The 18787-nt window shown below is 50.0% G+C and overlaps 1 pseudogene; it reads left to right on the top strand.

Moving 5' to 3' along the window:
- Positions 1–611: 611 nt before the first annotated feature.
- On the top strand, positions 612–18787 carry LOC130873494 (uncharacterized; annotated as a pseudogene).

Below are 18787 nucleotides of genomic sequence, written 5' to 3'. Positions count from 1 at the left end.
AAACCCACTCAGGAAGGCATGTATCAGCCTTGTCAACGCCACGTGTCCTCAGCATCTCACGCAGGGCCCAGCAGAAAGGTAGCATTCAGCGAATAGTCACAGGGTGGTGGGTGGAGAGACAGATGAGTAGTGGGTCAATGGGCAGGTAGAAGGGCAGATAATGGGTTATCCTATTTTACAGACCAAGAAACTGAGGTAAGCCAGGCATGATGACTGACACCTGCAATTCCAACGCTTGGGTGGCCAAGGCGGGAGAGTTAATGTGGATTTGAGGCCCGTCTGGGCTCCAGAGACTCTGTCTCAAAGTGAAAATTTAAAATGTAAAGAAAGAAGGGAAGGAGGAAGGGAGTGAGAGAGGTGAGAAGGGAGGGAGCCAGAGAAGAAATAAAAAGAGAAAAGAAAAGAAGAAACTGAGGCAAAGAGAAAACATGACTCAGCCCAAACTAGCCAGATACCTAGAGGCAGGTCAGGAACAAGTCTCTGTTTACCTACCACCCCTCCAGCATGTGCCTGAATACCCAAATCAGCTCTCATTGGCTTCTAGGCTCAGAAACCAAGTTTCTTCCAATTTTGCTCTCATCAAAACTATGGAGTCTCCGGAACCCGCGATCATGAACTTGAGGTACGGCAGCCCTTTCTAGAGGACAGTGGCCTCCCAGAAGGAGCCCCACAGTACTTCTGGGTAGCCACAGGTGATGGCAAAGGCTTGGAAATACCCAGAGGGACATTAGCAATCTCTGCCTCTCCCTTCAGCGTGTACCTGCCTCCCCACTCTGTTGGCTCATCCATCAGGAGGTAGTGCTCCCCTTCCCTTCTCTGCATTCCCAGAAGCCTGGCCCCCATCTCTTCAATCTCGGGCTCCTAACAGCATGGACCAATGACACAACCCCCATCTCTCTGGGATAAGTGAGATGATGAGTCCCACACTCCCTGTGTTCGCGTCTCCTCTGGAACCTGAGGCCTAAGCTTCAGCAGAGACACCAGCCCTGTTCTTACACAGTCCCATCTGGCAGAGTCCTCACTGTGACATGCCTGCCTTACTTCCCTCCTCTCCCACCTAAGAGCCCAGAGTTCCTCTTGAACTCCTGGTTCTGTCCCTAAACTATGCCTCACATCAAGTCAAAGTCCCCGTGCCTTCCACTGGCCCTCATTAAGCAGCAACCTGCTCGCCCTGGGACCTAGGCTCCATCCTCAGTTCTTGGGTTAAGCTCTCCTTGGGTAAATTAGTCAATGCCTTGTGGAGCCTGGCTAAGCATTTGGTTTCCTAAACCTGGAGTTCCTTCTTTCCCTCTGACCTTTCTAAGGCTTCTGGTTGCTCTGCCCAGACCAGGATGGAATCCTTCTGTTTCCAGTGCAAAAGTCCTAAGTGGGACTTAGTACAGTTTTGGGGTTTCAAGAACTCGGGCACATTTGATAGTCCATTGCTAGCAGTATTTTTGCCACCACACCCCCCTCCACCGCCACACACACATTACCGCTACCTGCATGGAGCCCCCACCCCACCTTCTACCCTGGATCACATGACCTTTATCCCCGAAGTCACTTCAACACTGCAGACTTTCGGTTCCTTTCCCCTGACCCTCACCTCGGATTCATCCTTCCATCAAGGGCTGAGCCTGATACTAGGGCCTGCCCTCTTCCCAGCCTGTCTCCTCCTACACAGAGCCAGAGGCTTGGGGTCAGGAGGGCTTGTCAAGTATCCTTGATGACCTCTGGACACTACACACAGGAGATGTTGTCAAGACTATGACCAGTGAGAGATCAGTGGGCCTGTAGTCCATCAGGCAGAACTGGGGACCTAAGAAGTGGGTTCTCATGGAATCCTGCCAGCATCTTTTTTATTTACTTATTATGTATGTGGTGTTCAGCCTGCATGTATGCCTACAGGCCAGAAGTGGGGGCCAGATTTCATCACAGATGATTGAGAGCCACCATGTGGCTGCTGGGAATTGAACTCAGGACCTCTGGAAGAGCAGTGAATGCTCTTAACCACTGAGCCATCTCTCCAGTCACAACCCATTCTAGTAGCACCTTAAAGGATCCCAAAGAGTTCTTTTGATTCTTCCCATTATATAGGAGAGACCACTGAAGCCCAGGCTCAACACCTGTCTGTCATTGGGCAACTGGTCAGTCAAGGAAAGGAACAAGATAAAACTCAAAGGCCTTAGCCTCTTGGGTTGGTTCAAAGGCTTGCAATACCTGCTTCCCCTTGTGACTTCATCAGCTCCGTCTAAGGTCAGCCTCCACATCCTGCTCCAGCTGTGGCCAAAAGACAGGGAGAGCTGCCCACCAGCAGATACATACATACCTATGGTACCAAGTCACCATTTTTCCCAAGGGTGCCAACAGGGCTCCTGGCAGAAGAAGGAGGAGGGAAGCCCGGAAGCTACAGCCTGTGCATGCAAATGAGGCAGCTGCATAATTAATTAACATCGAACAGTTTCATTAGGAGACAGAGCTTTGCGGCTGTTTGTCTTCAAGGGATAAAAAAAAAAAGTGCAAGAGCAGGAAGGGTTCAGGGAATGGGAGGGAGTAAGAACTGTCCAAGCCTAACTCTGAAGCTAGAGGTGCTGTTCACCACTGCTGCTGGGGGCAAGGCTACTAGGAGAGCTTGTCTGGGGTGGCTCGGTCCCCAAATCTTAGAATGGGTTTTCCCAGAGATCTTCTTCACAGAGATGATGGCCCTTGATTGTCAGGTGAATTGCTCAAGCTACCTCTGCCAGTTGCTTTGGTAGAGGAGGGGAGGGGCACCCTGAGAGCAGAGTGAGAGAGCCTCCTAGAGAAGAGAGTTCTAGTGTCTACCTGAGCTTTTGACTTCCTGGAGGGATGGGTCAGTTCCCTCCATAGCCCTGAGAGCAGAGTAGAAGCCTTGATTCCAGAATGGTCTCTAAGCACTGTGAGACAGAGAAGGACACTAGGGAAACAAAACAAAACCAGACGCTACCTCTCCTGCCCCCTTGTCCCTCCCTCAACGTCTATTGTTTTTTGTAAAACTGGGGAGGAAAGCAGGAGGTTGGACAGCTCCTCGCTAAGCCTTCTGGGAGCCTCCATGGGTACCAGCCATGGTGTGTGCTTCCCCTCAAGCCCATCCTACCTCTTCCCCGCTGCTGTGATAAACACCAACCAAAACCAGTTGGCGGAGAACAGGTTTTGGCTTAAACTCCTACTTCAGTCCATCAGTCAGAGAAGCTGGGGCAGGAACTCAAAGCAGACACCTGGAAGCAGGAACTGAAGCAGAGGCCATGGAAAACACTCTCAGTGGCTTGCTCCCCCATGACTTGGTCTGTTTGCTTTCTTGTAACCCCAAGAACACAAGTAGACAGAGAGAAAGGGACCCTCACTAGGGCTGTGGTTATCAGGAACCAACACAGGTACATCCTATCAGGAAGACACCTGAACAGGTGAATAGTGTGGAGCTCTCCATTGTCCCAGAAGCTGAAGCAGCTCAAAGGACCCAGGTGCCTCTAGACTTCTGTGGCCCATCAGCGCGTCCTTCACATGGCCTCATATCCCAGGCTCAGGCAGCATCTCCCCTCTAGCAGGAACCACGCACACGACAGACACAGCTCTGCCAGAACCAGAGCCCATTCTCCGAACCTTTTGGCCTTTGTGTTCCAGTTTTCCTGGGGTAGCCAGAGAAGACCCACTCCAGTTAACATAGTTATTACCAGTTGATTACCTGAGGTGACCTTGCAATTGAAATAGAGCAACAGGTACATGGACATTTTTGGCCTCCCTTTTTGCCTCCAATCCCTGGGGGACAGAGGAAACAGGATTCCTGACTACTTACATGCCTGCTCCTATCACGTTTTTACTCTCCACATGCCCATACACACACACACATACACACACACACACACACACACACGTGTCTTGGGGGATATTTGGGACTAAACGAAACCCAAGGAGCAATCTGCCCACAATCCCACAGACACTACAGAGAAGTTCAGCGACAGTGGAAGACAGATTTATTTCATGTTCAAAAGTGTGTAACAGGGAGAGGCACAAATCCCGGGCCTCATACCACCTCTTTTATGGATTTTTACTTCACTGTATTGTTATTCCACAATTAAGCATCGCTAACATATATCAGCTTGTGAATTTTTAGCCCAAGTTCACTGCCACCAGAGAGACACCGTGGTCAGGGTTTACGTTTCTTCCCGGTTCACCTCCCTCGGCCCCTCCTGACTGAGGAGAAGTTGGAGCACTGACAGGGTGTGGAAGTGAGACCTTACCCTTAGCTGCCATGGTAACCCAGCACCCACCACTCCTGAGGGGACTATACCAGCTGTCATCTCTCCTTTTCCCTTGAATGTCACCTCCTGGGCGGAAGTCCAGTGTCACCCTGCACCCTCACGTACACGTCACTGAGATACCAGATCCTGCCTTCCTTCCTGCCCTCTCTCATTCGATGGCCACAGCTGGGGTCTTTCTTGCAGACGGCTATGGGCTATGACAGCCTCTGGGCGGGGACCCCACCTCCCACTTCACCCGTCTTTACAGTGAGGCTGATGGGAGCTTTCTAAAACTATTCTAATCATTCCTTTCCCCAACGTGAAGTCCTTTCTTTTCTGCTCAGGTCACTCAGCATAGGACCAGACTCTCCCAGGATAAAGAATCAGCCCTGTTACTCCCCAGCGGAGCCTTCTCCAGCCCCTTGACCATCTCCAGACTTCTTTATTCCTTCACCCCTGGGCCCCAGCGTGTGCCGTTCCTTCCTCTCTTTCCCAATGCTCTCAAGGTCCTGGACTCTGTCTACTGTTTGCACCCCTCGCACTTGGTACAGAGAAGTGAGACCTGCTTAGCAAACAGATGGATGAAAATGAGGACAGGGAAGTGGGAAAAAGCCCATGAACTTACAGAATCTTCCTCATTGTATGTATTTACCTGTGGTGTTTCAGTTCAAACGGAGGGCCTTGCACAGGCTAGGCAAATCCCTGGGTTTTCTCCCCAGCCCAAATCTTGTAAAAAGGAACAAACCCAAAGAGGTGAGGCAGCTCAACCTAGGTCTCACAGAGATTGTCCCAAATCCTGTCACCCTCGGGTGGCTCAGAAAAGCCCAGGAAGATGCAAGACAGAAGTCAAGAACAGAATGAGAAGCCAGGATGAGTCAGAGATAGGGGTTTGATGTCAGCAGCTGTTCACACAGACCCACCCCCATCTACCAGAGGTCAGGGAACCAGACCCTGTCAGCAGGAAGCTGTGGTTGGCAGGTAAATGTTTTCAATAAGAATATGTTGGCGGGACTGGTAGGGTGGCTCAGCCAGTAAAGAGCTTGTCTTGTAAACACAAAGACCTGAGTTCAATTCCCGGAATCGAAATCACTAAGCATGGTGGTGGTGGTGGTGGTGGTGGTGGTGGTGGTGGTGGTGGTGGTGGTGGTGGGTGCGTGTGTGTGTAAAACCCCAGTGCACGAGACTTCTCCCAGAGGAGAGTCTTAAGCTCGGCTGGCCAGTCTGTCAAGCTTAACTGTAAATTCCAGGTCAATGAAAGATGCCATCTCAAAGGAGGTGGACAACTTTTCTGAGGTGACACCAAGATTGTCCTCCAGCCTCCACACACATGCATCCATGTGCAGACATGTATACACACACACACACAAACACACACACACACTTGGAGATGCCCTATGACCCTTCACAGGAAGTACCTGTTAGCTGGACTAGAATAGCCCCACCATTCCTAAATTGCTAAGCCGAGGAGTCTCTTAACTTTCACTCCCGCCCCGGACCTGAGGGTGAAAAGGACAGGTGGAGGTGGTTAGAGATGGAAAAAAGCGCAGGCTTGCTTTGCCCAATGTCTGCCCTTCATGGTGGCCGGTCTCTCTTCCTCTCCCTGCTCAGCTGGCTCCAGTGGGGACCCCAGGGCAATGAGGAGGAACTGGAGAGGGAATGAGGAACCAGAAGACAGCTGGGGTACTGGCCACATACTCCCCAACCCTGGCAACACAAACCCCATCATTGGGTGCTAATTAAATCCCCCTAATGAGGAAGAACGGATGCAGGAGCGGGTTCCTCCATGGCCTCCCCGGCCCACCGCCCTCGCTTCTCCATCGGACTTATCGCTCGTCACAGGATGTTTACAATAATTTTTAATTTGTGCAATTATTAATCACTTTTCTATCTGCCTCATTTGCATAATAATTAGTCATCTCACTGTTTGGCATGCCTGTGAATGACAGTGTTTTAAATTGAATTAAGATTTTAATATTCTATTTTCCTGCTTTCTTCCCCTCCACACGCTAATCAAAGTCAGATTTGGCAGCCGGAGGGAGGGTATGGAGGAGGTTGGCAGGCGCTGGACTTGGCCCCGTTCTGTGCTCCTGAGAACCGTGCTGGGAGCAGGGCCTGTGGAGAAGGCAATAAGCAATCACCCTCATCCAAACCTGACGCTGAAGGGGTTAACCCAGCCGTGGCTAATTGAGAGGAGGTAATGGGTGAGGAGTGGGCAGGGACAGCAGGGAGGGAGGAGGGTCACACGGTCTCAGCGGCACCAGAGATCAAGAAAACTGCTTTCATTTATTTTCCTTTTCCAAACAGGCAGCTTTTTGTATGGGAACATTAGAGGGGACATGATCGGCCAGCCATTGATTCCCGGTTAGTCTAGGTTAACTTTGATGGTTCCAAGTCCTGCAGGTAGAGAAGCAAGACTGCAGCAACCTAAGACCCCATCACTGTGTTTTCTTCAACGCACAAGGCAATTCTCCAGTTCTTCTCCCCACACCAACAGGTCCTCTGCCCAAGCTGGGTGTCTCATGAGTGAGTAACAGGGAGTGAGGGATTTCCACTGACAGGGGTCAGCAGGCAGGCCACGCGTCCCCTAAGTTAGGGGCAGTCGCAGGAGTACAGATCCCTTTGTGATCCTAAGTCCTTCTTCTAACCACGCCCAGAATTCAGACTCAGCCTGGAGGAGGGCCTGCTCCATCCCTGCCTCCCTTTGGAACTGCTGGATTGCCTCTCACGTTGCCATGGTGATCCCTATGGCTACCCGGGCTACCCATTGCTGCTCCAGAATTCTCTACTTGAGCAGAGCAGCTCTCCCCCATGCCTATTTAGAACACCTCCCTTTTTTACTATGGTGTGCTTGAGATCCACAAAACCCAACGCTGGCCTGTCCACACAGGTGAGTCGGGGCGGAAAGTGGTTCCCTGAGACGGGTTCTGGGCAAACGATACAAAGTCAAGCCATCTGTCACAGCCAAGAGACTGGAAACCACACTCCAACTCAGCCCCCAAGCTTCCCCCGCACACACACCGAACAAGGTCTTTCAACCCTGCACATGGGTACCAAGAGAAGGTAAAGTCCCCAAAAAGGGGAAGAAGAAAAGAGGGTCTTTCCAGAAGGAGGGGTAGGCAAGAAGAAAGCGGTCTGTCCATTTGCTGGCACCCTTCTTCTCCAAGTGGCTCTGAAGTCCCTACATTCAGTCAGTGGCTCAGGTCAGGCAGAAGGGTAGCCATTTTGGCTCCCCTTGGGCTCAGGAGGCTCCTGCGCACACTTGCCCTCCTACTAGTCCCTACTAATCCACCAGGAAGGTGCCAGCCTCAGAGCTGGTCAGTCTAGGAGCCCACCCATCTCGTGTCTACCCAGAGGGATAGCAACAAGAATCGTCAGGATGTAGGAAAGGCACAGCCCAATCCAAGATTGGCAGAAAGCTATGAAAAGCCAGGCCTGGGGCTGTGAACTGTGTCCCCTGGCCAAACCAGGTGAAGCACTCAGTCACATATCCCCAGACAGAGTAAGAAAAGCAGGCACAGGTAAGCCGGCACATCACTCGATACATCAGCACCAAGTGAAGCCCAGACTTGTATGTAGTCGACTCTAACCAGTAGAGCCCTGTTTCTGTACCTTCACACCCTGGAAAGAAGCTTTTAGAGGGAGCAAGGCCCATAGCTAGTGTTGCAGCAGCCTCTGCTGGCCACCTTTGGCTTCCACACCACACCTAGATGCAGTGGCCAGGAGCCTGCCATCCGCTGTGTTTGAGGTGGTCTTGCTGACATAATTATTATATTAATATACTGTGCACTCACTCTCAGAAATATCTGGGTTCACACATGATTCAGTAACCTTTAGTCACAGCCAAGTTCCGGGTACCAGAGAGCCTTCAAGAACCTAGAGAGATAGGTGGGACTTTAAGATCTCTGACCCGAGAGGTAGAGCATCTCTCTCATCAGCAACACGGGAGTAAATAGTTCAGAGTCCTCTTTCCTGTGTCAGGGCTAAGGCTTCTTGACAGCCCCGCCCTGAAGAAGCAGTAACGCAGACGTGTGTTGAGCAGGAGGGAGAGGGGCGTGAACAGAAAGAGAGTAAAAGGGACGAAACCGATGCAGCCAAAGGAAGCGCCCAAGGGTGTGACATGCTATTGATGCATGTGTCCAGCAGATGGCAACACGGAGCAGCCTGCATCAGCCCATCCAAGGGACTGCCTGAGCTAGCATCTGGCTTCAGGCCTCCTGCAGAGCTTTTCCTTTGATTTGGTTCTTGGTCCACTTTCCCCCACCTGAGTCCTTAGGCTACACTATAAATCCCTAAAGAAGACCTTTCACAAGCCCCAAGCCTTCCCTCCCCAAGAAAGTGGAAGAAAAGCCAGGCCTGTTAGGTCCAAGGCAGCAGGATTCCTGGAGCCCTGTCTGGCACCAGTGCCTGGGTGACCGAAGGCTTCCCGGGAACCCTTTCTCCCTCACCGACCTGTCGGGGATTCTGAGTACAGAAGTATAGATCGGTGTGATTTGGGGGAATGTCTCCACGTTCTGTCATTCAGGAAAAAAATCCCGCAAATTAGTAGCATGATAACAAACAATATCCATTTGACATGAAGGATCGCAGTGTTTGAGGAACAGCAACCACGGCTCCTACTCCACAGAGAGAAGAGGGAACCTGGGCTGCCTCAGACAGGTTTCCCTGCACTGCACCTTCTTCTGAGCACATTCCCCCAGTGGCCAGACTATGGGAAGTCCCAGAAGGCACACCCTGCCTACACAAGCATATGACTCCAGTCCCAGACCACCTAGCTCACTACCCTTCCAAGATTCCCTAGGCATGTGGCTGGAGGGGACAAAAACGGAGTCTTATGTTCCCCAGGCAGGAGAGGACTCTTAAGAAAATAAATAATAAAGATCTCCAAATCCCCGGAAGATTTGATACCTTAAAACACAGTCAATCCACATTTGTGCTTCATTCATGAATCAGCCACTAAGTCTGCAAGCTCACACATGCTGATTGGTTGGGTTTTTTTGTTGTTGTTGTTGTTGTTCTTTTTTTTTTTAGATTTTTATTTATTATGTATATAGGTTTCTTCCTTCATGTAACCTGCAGTACAGAAGAGGACACCAGATCTTATTACAGATGGTTGTGAGCCACCATGTGGTTGCTGGGAATTGAACTCAGGACCTTCGGAAGAGCAGCCAGTGCTCTATTCCTCTGAGCCATCTCTCCAGCCACCTGGTTGGTTTGTTTTGAAAAAGGGTCCTTTTGGTGGCGCACGCCTTTAATCCCAGCACTTGGGAGGCAGAGGCAGGCGGATCTCTATGAGTTCGAGACCAGTCTGGTCTACAAGAGCTAGTTCCAGGACAGGCTCCACACCACAGAGAAACCCTGTCTCGAAAAAATAAAATAAAACAAAACAAAACAAAAAAAAAGAAAGAAAAAGGCTCCTTGCTTTATTCTGAAGGTTGGTCTCAAATTCACAATGTTAAAACCCCAGCTGGCCTCAAGCTCCTACTGATCCTCCTGCCTCAGCCTCCTAAATTGCAGAGATTACAAACATAGGCCACCACACCCAGGCTGCAAGCTTGCTCTTGCCCAGTTCTTACCTACGAAGAAATCTTACCCTAGCCTCCAGTTGAATTCGACAAAATATTTATTAAATGTCTTGTACAGGCCAGGCTTTGTGCTGGCAGCTGGGGATTGTGGCCTCTATCTTTAATAAACTCTTAAGTCCAGCAGGCAGAGGAAAACATGGAGTTCAGTGTACTACAGAGACCTCTGCTAGAGTCGGGCGCGTAGCTCATCATGCGACATCATGAGATTGAGCCCCTGTTGCCACCGTGTCAGCAACAAGGGACCAGGAGACTCTCCAGGAAGGAAATGACATTTGAGCAGGACGGGTCCAGGAAGGAGGAGGAGGAAGGACGGGGAAAGTAGATCCAGGAAGTGATGCTCAGCCATGGCGTGCAGTCCAGGGGTGCCACGGTGTGCGGTCCAGGGGTGTCAGGAGGAGGTGGGGAAGCCAGGAGGCTGTGAAGGCTCTAGAGAGAAGGCTGAGGACACTGGATGTGTCCTGTACACATCCGGCTTCATCCGGCTTCATCCAGAATCTGTTGTACACAGGACAGTCCTGACCTTAGCCATCCCTGTCAGAGTTAGCAATCATGCTTCTCCCCCGCCCCCCCCGTGAAAAGCCAGACTCCCTGCCTCTGGGCCTGGCAAAGCCACTCCATAAATGTCTGCTTGGAAAACTCTGTATGCTAATGAGGCAGTTATCTGACCCACGGCACACAGGCCCATCAGTTAGCCTGGCTAACTGAATCTCCTCTAAGGAGCTGCAGAGCAAAGCTCTGAAAGCACTCTGGCCTCCCCCACGTCCCCGCCCCACCCCGGAGTTCCCACCCAGCTGATTATGAACCCAAGGACTTCACAATCCCCAAATAGGGTAAATGTTGCCTTCAGAGTCCCGTGAAGCTCAGGAAAGGCCTGATAGAGACAGTAGATCCTGTGTCGGGAACACCAAAAATCTTTTAGGTAGAACTGGGTGGCAGGGCCCCTCTGTAGTCCTGCCATGCTGGGCATTGCCTATTGCCCCAAGTGGCTGCTTGAATGGTGTATTTGTCACACTTTTTCTTTAATTTACAAGGAGACTTTCCAAACTGTGACTCAGAAGCTGAGCGCTGGCCAGGCACAGTGGCTCCTGCCTGTAATCTTAGCATGTGGTAGGGAAGCAAGAGGATCAGGGGGTCAAGGGCATTCTTGGCTATATGGCAAGTTCAAGGCCAGGTGAGGGCCCCTGTTGTCAAGCCTGAAAACCTGAATTCCATACCTGGGACCCACATGGTGGAGGCATAGAACTGATTCTCATAAGTTGTCCTCTGACCACACGCATTCTCATAGTGTCTGCTTACACACACACACACACACACACACCATAAATTTTGTTTTAAAAGCACTGATTAAGGGGGCTGGAGAGCTCAGAGGTTAAGAGTATTGCCTGCTCTTCCAAAGGTCCTGAGTTCAAGTCCCAGCAACCACATGGTGGCTTACAATCATCTGTAATGGGGTCTGGTGCCCTCTTCTGGCCTGCAGGCATACACACAGACAGAATATTGTATACATAATAAATAAATAAATATTTTTAAAAAAACACTGATTAAATTAGGAGCAGGGGGTAGGCAGCAGAGCCATATGCCTTTAATCCCAGCACTGGGGAGGCAGAAGGCAAGCAGATTTTTGTGTGTTCAAGGACAGCCTGGTCTACAGAACAAGTTTCAAGACAGTTGGGGCTACACAGAGAGACCTTGTTCTCTGGGGGAGAAAAAAAACAATAATATATATAAAAAAAAAAAAACAAATTAGGGGCAGGCAATATAACCCAGCAGGTAAAGTATTTGCTGCAAAGGACTGACTGACAGAGTTTGATCCCTGGAACCCACATAATGGTGGAAGAAGAAAACAAACCAAACACAACTGTCCTCAGACCTCCACACGTGTCTTGGCATGCATGTTCTATATCACAAACACATGCACAATAATGATAGATAAAATTTAAATCTTAAAAATATTGACTAAATTCTGTTACAGTGGGAGGTTTCACAGAACATCCTCTGATCAAGGCCCTCTGAGCTTGCAGCCATGCTGGTTCACAATGCAGTCACAAAAGCCTTAGATCAGCTAGAATATCCTACTGAAAAAGAGACCATTTTATAAGCCTTGGGATGGATAATTCAGACAAATGGTGAAGCCACGGGGAAAGACAATTGAAAATGGCTAGTGTTGCTCCAGAATGAAATATACATCTGTCCCACGAGGGATGACAGAGTGGAGAGTGTTCAGATGTGGGGGCGGCCCTGGGGGCAGTGTGGGGTCTCACGGCTGTAGGCCCTCTCCAGCTCTGCATCTACGATTAATGTCATTACCTCTGTGATCCCATGCACCAGAGGGGGACACGTGGAGCCCGAAAGGAAGAAGAAACGCTTTAATGGATGGGAAAGGCAGCATGAACAGGAGTCTAGAGTCATCTTCCAGCTTCAAAGTTCCTATTTGTGACTGCAGATTCTGAAAAGGAGCCAGCTGCTGGCAGACCTGCACAGCTGGCAGAATGCAGCTCAACCCTCTGTCTCGGGACACCTGGTAGGTGTGCAAGGTGGAGTGGAAACAAGGACAGGAAGGGCATCTGAGGGGTCAGGGTTTAAATATGCTGTACATCCCCCCCCAACACACACTGGACAATCACACACATGCATGTGTATTTCACAACATATGCACACAGGCTCACACCCACACATGTGCACTGAGCAGACACATGCACACATATGCATACATACTTCACTTCAACAGCTGGACTTGAGGTTAGTAACAGAGACAAAGACCCAGCAACTTTAAAGCCTGATTATTCCCACAACCACCCATTCCCCTAGATGCTGGCGGCAACAGTCTATTATTGGGGATGTAGCTGCCTCCTGCTCCTCTCCATGGCCTTCACATCTAGGGAAAGTTCATGGTAGCCTAAGACACTAACCTCGGAGCAGATGTCATTGTGTCATTCAGGAGCTGGGGAACAGAGGAGCTGGGGAACAGAGGACAGACGGTCTGTGACTGTGGGTAGCTGCCTCTGACTGTCTCTACCTGGCGTCCACCTCTTCAACCCTTCTTTAGTCCCAAAGTCCCTCCCCTCCCTTCAATGCTAGCAGAGGAGGACACAGGTTTGTCCCGTCCCCATAGACCTCTCATTGCTAGGCCCCTACTCCAGCTGAGCTGCCCACACCCTGGCCAGAAAGCGCCTAAAGCATCCAACTCGGTCTGGCGGATATTCTCACACTCGCCCTTCCTGACTACTGCACTTGATACCCACCAGTCAAAATGCCCCTTTCTTTCCCAGGTAAAAGTTGTCTGTCTTTTACCAGGCTCCCTCGACCCTCAGACACCTGGCCTTCCTCTTGGTTTGATACCTGACCACAAAAATCAGCCCACAAACCCATCTCTCCTTTTTGTTCCTCTGGAGCTAGTATGTCCCGGAATATAGACTTGCAACTATGATGAGAGCAAGGAACATCATCCCTGATGTGGCTCCCCTAGTTATCATGTTTCTAGACACTCTCCTTTCTCTGCCCCTTAGGAGACATGGACACCACGGTGCCTGCCCCACGCCCATTGAAAGGGATCCTCACTTCACTCTCCAGGACCCTACTGTCAACCGTTTTTACTGTAAGCCACCCATTCTTTTCAGCCACAGTATTCAAAGCCAAAAGAAAGAACCAAAACAACCCTGGAATGTTTAAGAACAACTGCTTTTGCAGTTTGGGGTGTAGCTCAGTTTTTAGAGTCATTTCCTAGCACGCACAAAGCACGGGGTTACATTTACTGATTAAACGGGGTGTGGGGGTGCATGCCTGTAATCCCACCACTTGGGAGGTAGAACCTGAAAGATCAGAAACTCAAGGCTGTCTTTTGCTATGTAAGGAATTCTTGACTAACCTGAGCTGCATATGGCTCTCTCAAAAGAAAATGAAAAAGGGAAGAAGGAAAGGAAGGACAGAGGGAGGGGAGGGAGGGAGGGAGGGAGGGAGGGAGGGAGGGAGGGAGGGAGGGAGGGAGGGAGGGAGGGAGGGGGAAGGAGGACTGGAGGGAGAAAGGAAGCAGGGAGGGATGGATGGATGGATGGATGGATGGATGGATGGATGGATGGATGGAGATAGAGGATGGAAGGGAGGGAGGGAAGAATGGAAGGAGGAAGGCAGCAGGGATGGACAGATGGGGGATAGAGGGGGGAAGGAAGGAAGATTGCCTTTGCCGTGTGCCCCTACATGCAGACAGCCATCTCCATTCCACTCCAACCCTTCCCCTCAACTTCTTACACTGAACAGTCTCAAATAAATTACTACTGGGACCCATCTGAACACAATGCCCATGCCTTGTTCTCCCCTTGGTGAGTGATGGGTAGCAGAAAGCCACAGGTAGGAGGGCTAAGATGGTCCTTAGTTCTTCTCCCCACTCTAGGCATTCTCTCTCCTGGGAACAGAAGATCCTACCTGCTTGACAACTCTTCCAATTCCACCCAGCGAGAGTCCCTGGCTGCCCCCATGGGACTGGAGGACAGTGCCCCCGGTGTTCAGGTAAAGTTAAGGACTCCAATCAAGCCCCAACTCATGTCACCAATGCAGCATCGTCTAAAAAGATTACAACCATTTAAAAGGACTATGATGTACTTACTGCATGCTAAGCATGAGACTAAGTCCTTAGTTCAGATCTCAGGAATCCAGAAAGGGGACTATTTGCAGGTAAGAACATTGCAGCTCAGACAAGTAACTTTAAAAAAAAAAAAAAAAAGTATTTATTATATATACAGTATTCACCCTGCATGTATGCCCTCAGGCCAGAAGAGGGCACCAGATCTCATTACAGATGGTTGTGAGTCACCATGTGGTTGCTGGGAATTGAGTTCAGGACCTCTGGAAGAGCAGCCAGTGCTCTTAACCACTGTGCCATCTCTACAGCACCCAGACAAGTAACTTTCTAGTTGACACTGACAAATGTTTACTCTAGGAGACTAAGATCCCCCACCCCACCCCCACACATACTCTCTTTCCCCTACTTAATCCCAGCAATGACCCCTCTGACCAAGTAAACTTCCCAGCAGAGGCATCAGCAGCCTGGGGTTGCCCTCCAGAGGCTAGAAGGGGAGGAAATCGCCCCAACAGATGTTAAATACCGCCTTCAGCTGCTCGAGGAGGTTCCACTGCAGAGAAAGAGCTCGAGTGGACACAGCCAGCACAAGCCGGAATGGAATCCGTTCAGCAAATCCCACAGAGAATGGCTCAAGCCCTGGAAGACGGAGGACGTGCCACACCACAGGGGCGAGCCCTCCTATGCAAGTGAGAATTAACGGGGGGGGGGGGGGGGTAAGAAGGAGTGGAGGATGACGTTGAACATAAAGCAAAATTTGAACCCCCGTTCCCCGTTCTCAAACACCTTGTTGAGTCCTAGTCCAGCCCCCAGACTGATCGCAGTGGAATACAGTACAGGGCAAAGGCTTGGTTCAGCAGTAGCCCTTCAGGCATTCTAGCTCTGGAAGGTGTCACACCACTTACCACAACACAGCCTTCCCTCCTCCCTCTTCCCTCCTCCCTCCTTTGGCTAGGCCTGATGACAGTCCTGCAGGCCAGGCTTTCAAAGCAAAGGGATGGGCAGAGGCTGGGAGGTAGCTTAGTCCCCAGTGTACCTGTCTTACAGGCACAAAGCCCTGGGTTTGAGATCCATTATTGCATGGTACAGGCACGGTGATACATACCCCATCACTTGCGAGGTAGAAGCAAGAAGATCAGAAGTTCGAGGCCATCCTCAGCTCCTTATGTAATCCTTCTAGGTCACATTCAGGGCAGAAGAACAGCACCAAGAGGATATCAGAGTCACAAGGGGTATGTCAGCCAGGACCAGAATAACACCCAAGTTCCAATGTGGAGTCAAGCCCTCTCACTTGGTCTAGACAAGAGCAGTCAGAGGAATGTGTGAGTATCTAAAACTAAGAGCAAGCCTGCAGCAGGGCAGTATGGGTGGGAGAAAGGCAGGGAGGGGCCTGTTTCCCAAGGGTCCGGTAATATTAGAAGTGCACTATCTGTCACCTCAGAAAAACAGTTGTCAAGCTACAGAGCAAAGGGCTCAGTCTTCAGGAATCTTGGACTTCCCTCTAGCTCAGCTTTAACTTAGACCTTTGACTTCACCTGAGATTTGAACAAGGGCAAACTGGTATGGGAGCGAGGGTCCTAAATTCAGGGTCAGCCCCATCCCCTGTGTATTCATGGGAGACATAAAGTCCCTACTGCAAACTAGGAAGACCCAGGCTTCCCAGTCTCACTGGAGTACAGAGCATCTTTGTCCTGCCCTCTGTCCCCAGACGGCCTTTTAATGCATCCCTACTCAGTTAGGAAGCCCAGCTTGAGCCCAGATACACCACTGTGTGCTTTACAGATGATGTGTTCCTCAGAGTGACCCGTGCATCAGCCTAGTTACACAAAGAGCTATATACCCTGCCAGCAAACACACATCCAAGCTCTCTCAACCCCGAACCCCCATTCTCTAAGCTGCCTGCAGTCCCTAGCTGCCTGCTAGACAGTGTTAGTAGGCTCCCGGTGTCCCATCCTGTGGCGTCTGGTGTCTCGTCTTCTCTGCTCAGACACAGCATGATAATAGAGATGTGGAGAAGAAACAGACAAAATAAATTTAAATTTTCCTTTCCAGAGAAGCAATAAAGAAGTTTTCATTTGAAAGGACCCGAAAATATATTGTTTCATTTAGGCAACCCCACAAATGAAAGGCCAGGAGGCAAGCCCAGGCTACAGGGCCCTTCTGTTCAGGTCATCTGAGTTGACTCAAAGGGAGAGGTGACCACCACTAGAATCTTTTGTTCCCTATGCAGCCAATCCGCACAACGTGTGTCAAGGGAAATGGCACCCAGCTGGCCCATGACCCACGCACATCAGGAGCTGAGCCAGACAAAGCCAGGGATAGTGAGTATGGGGACAAAGAGCACTGCCAAGTTTGATGAAGCCACAACATCCAGGGTAAAGTGCCCAAGCTTCCCTGTCAAGAGGTAACCAGGGCTGGGGTGGCAGAGGGCTTCCTCAACATGAGGCCCCAACTCTGATTTCCAGCACAGTATAAGCGGGGCATAGTGTGGCACTCAGCACTTGGAAGGTGCAAGCAGGAGGGTGGGAAGTTCAAGGTCATCCTTGGCTAGTGTTGACAGTTAAAGCTGTCCTGTCCTGTCTTTCTTTCCCAGGTGTCCTGTCTGCCACCTCTCAAGCTCCTGTCGAGAAGGGTCAAGAGCAAGTGGCCCCCGCACACACCTGGAATCTTCCAAGGCAAATTCCAAGCTGAACTGACCGGCAAGCACTTCTTCCAGGACTGGAGGGCTCAGGCCCAAGGGCGCTATGGAAACAACGAAAAACCCCTGGTAGGAAGCTGGGGCTGTGGTGGCACACGCCTTTAATTCCAGCACTTGGGAGGCAGAGGCAGGAGGATCTCTGTGAGTTTGAGGTCAGCCTGGTCTACAAGAGCTAGTTCCAGGACAGGCTCTAAAACTATAGCGAAACCCTGTCTCCAAAATGAAAAAAGAAAAAGAAAAGAAAAAAAGAAAGGAAAAAAAAGAAAGGAAAAGAAAAACCCCTGGTAGGAACTATACAGCAGTTTATCTTAAAAAAAAAAAACAAAAAACAAAAACAAAGACCAAAAAACCCTTTTTTGTATTATTATATTTTCTGTGTATGGGTGTTTTGCCTGCTTGCACATCTGTACACCACAAATGTGCCTGGTGCCTGTAGAGGCCAGAAGAGGGCATCAGATCCAAGAGACATTTGTGAGCTGGCAGCTCTTAACCACTGAGTCACCTCTCCAGGCTTGGTAGTGGGTGACTTTACCCTCTGAGCTAGTATCTCACTTGCCTTCAGAGAGATTTTGAACAAGAGTATTTCCCAATCCTACTTACTAAGTACTAATGATCCCATTTTTATATCCGTTATTATGACTATGATTATTACATGCATTGTGTATGTCTGGATGTGAGTATGTACATTTGAATGCAGGTGACCTCAGAAGCGAGAAATGTTGTGCGGGGCTGCGGTGGGCTGCGTCCCACCACCCGGCTAGCTTTACCCGAAATAATTACACGGAAACTGTATTCTTTTAAATACTGCTTGGCCCATTAGTTATAACCTCTTATTGGCTAGCTCTTACATATTGATCTAACCCATTTCTAATATTCTGTGTAGCACCACGAGCTGGCTTACCAGGAAAGATCTTAACCTGCGTCTGTCTGCAGTGGGAGAATCATGGCGACTCACTGACTTGGCTTCTTTCTCCCAACATTCTGTTCTGTTTACTCCACCCACCTAAGGGTTGGCCTATCAAATGGGCCTAGGCAGTTTTCTTTATTAATTAACCAATGAAAGCAACAGATAGAAAGATGACCCTCCTCCATCAGATTAATGTCTGAGCCCCAGGAGTTGAAGTTACTGATGGTTATGTAAGCTATTCAGCTTGGGAGCTAGGAACCAAACTCAAGTCCTCCACAAAAGCAGTACCTGCTCTTAACCACTAAGCCATCTCTCCAGCCCCTAGAGATTCCATTTTCACCTAAGGCAGAACAAAAGCATGCTCCTTGTGATTCCTGAACTGACAAATTGTGACATGCAGAGGGCGGGACTTAGTCCTCTTTCAGCTGACTGCTCTGTCCCCTCCCATGTGCTGGGTTCACAGGTGCCATTTGAGGATCAAGTCCACACCAGGCTCACCTATATGCCCTTGTTTACTGGAAGAGCGAAGCTGTATAAGCCCAAGAGCGATGGCATCAAATACAAGACCAACACTTTCTCAAGTGAGCAGGAAAAATCGATCAGGTACAAGGGTGAGACCAGTCCTTCCCAGGCACAGTACCTAAGTCTGTACTGGCAACCAAGGACCAAGTCAGGTGTGACTCAGCTCTAGTTTGGAACCATAATCTCCCTGCTTGCTTTCCAGGTCAGCGCCAGAATTTTGGCCTCAAAAAAAGAACATCTGGAGAAAGAGACTGCCTGAATAACTTCTGA

Source organism: Chionomys nivalis, chromosome 4 (genome assembly GCF_950005125.1).
Source record: "Chionomys nivalis chromosome 4, mChiNiv1.1, whole genome shotgun sequence".
Classification (NCBI taxonomy): Eukaryota; Metazoa; Chordata; class Mammalia; order Rodentia; family Cricetidae; genus Chionomys; species Chionomys nivalis.
Note: the sequence above shows the minus strand (reverse complement) of the source record. Positions and strands in the feature narration are given on the sequence as shown.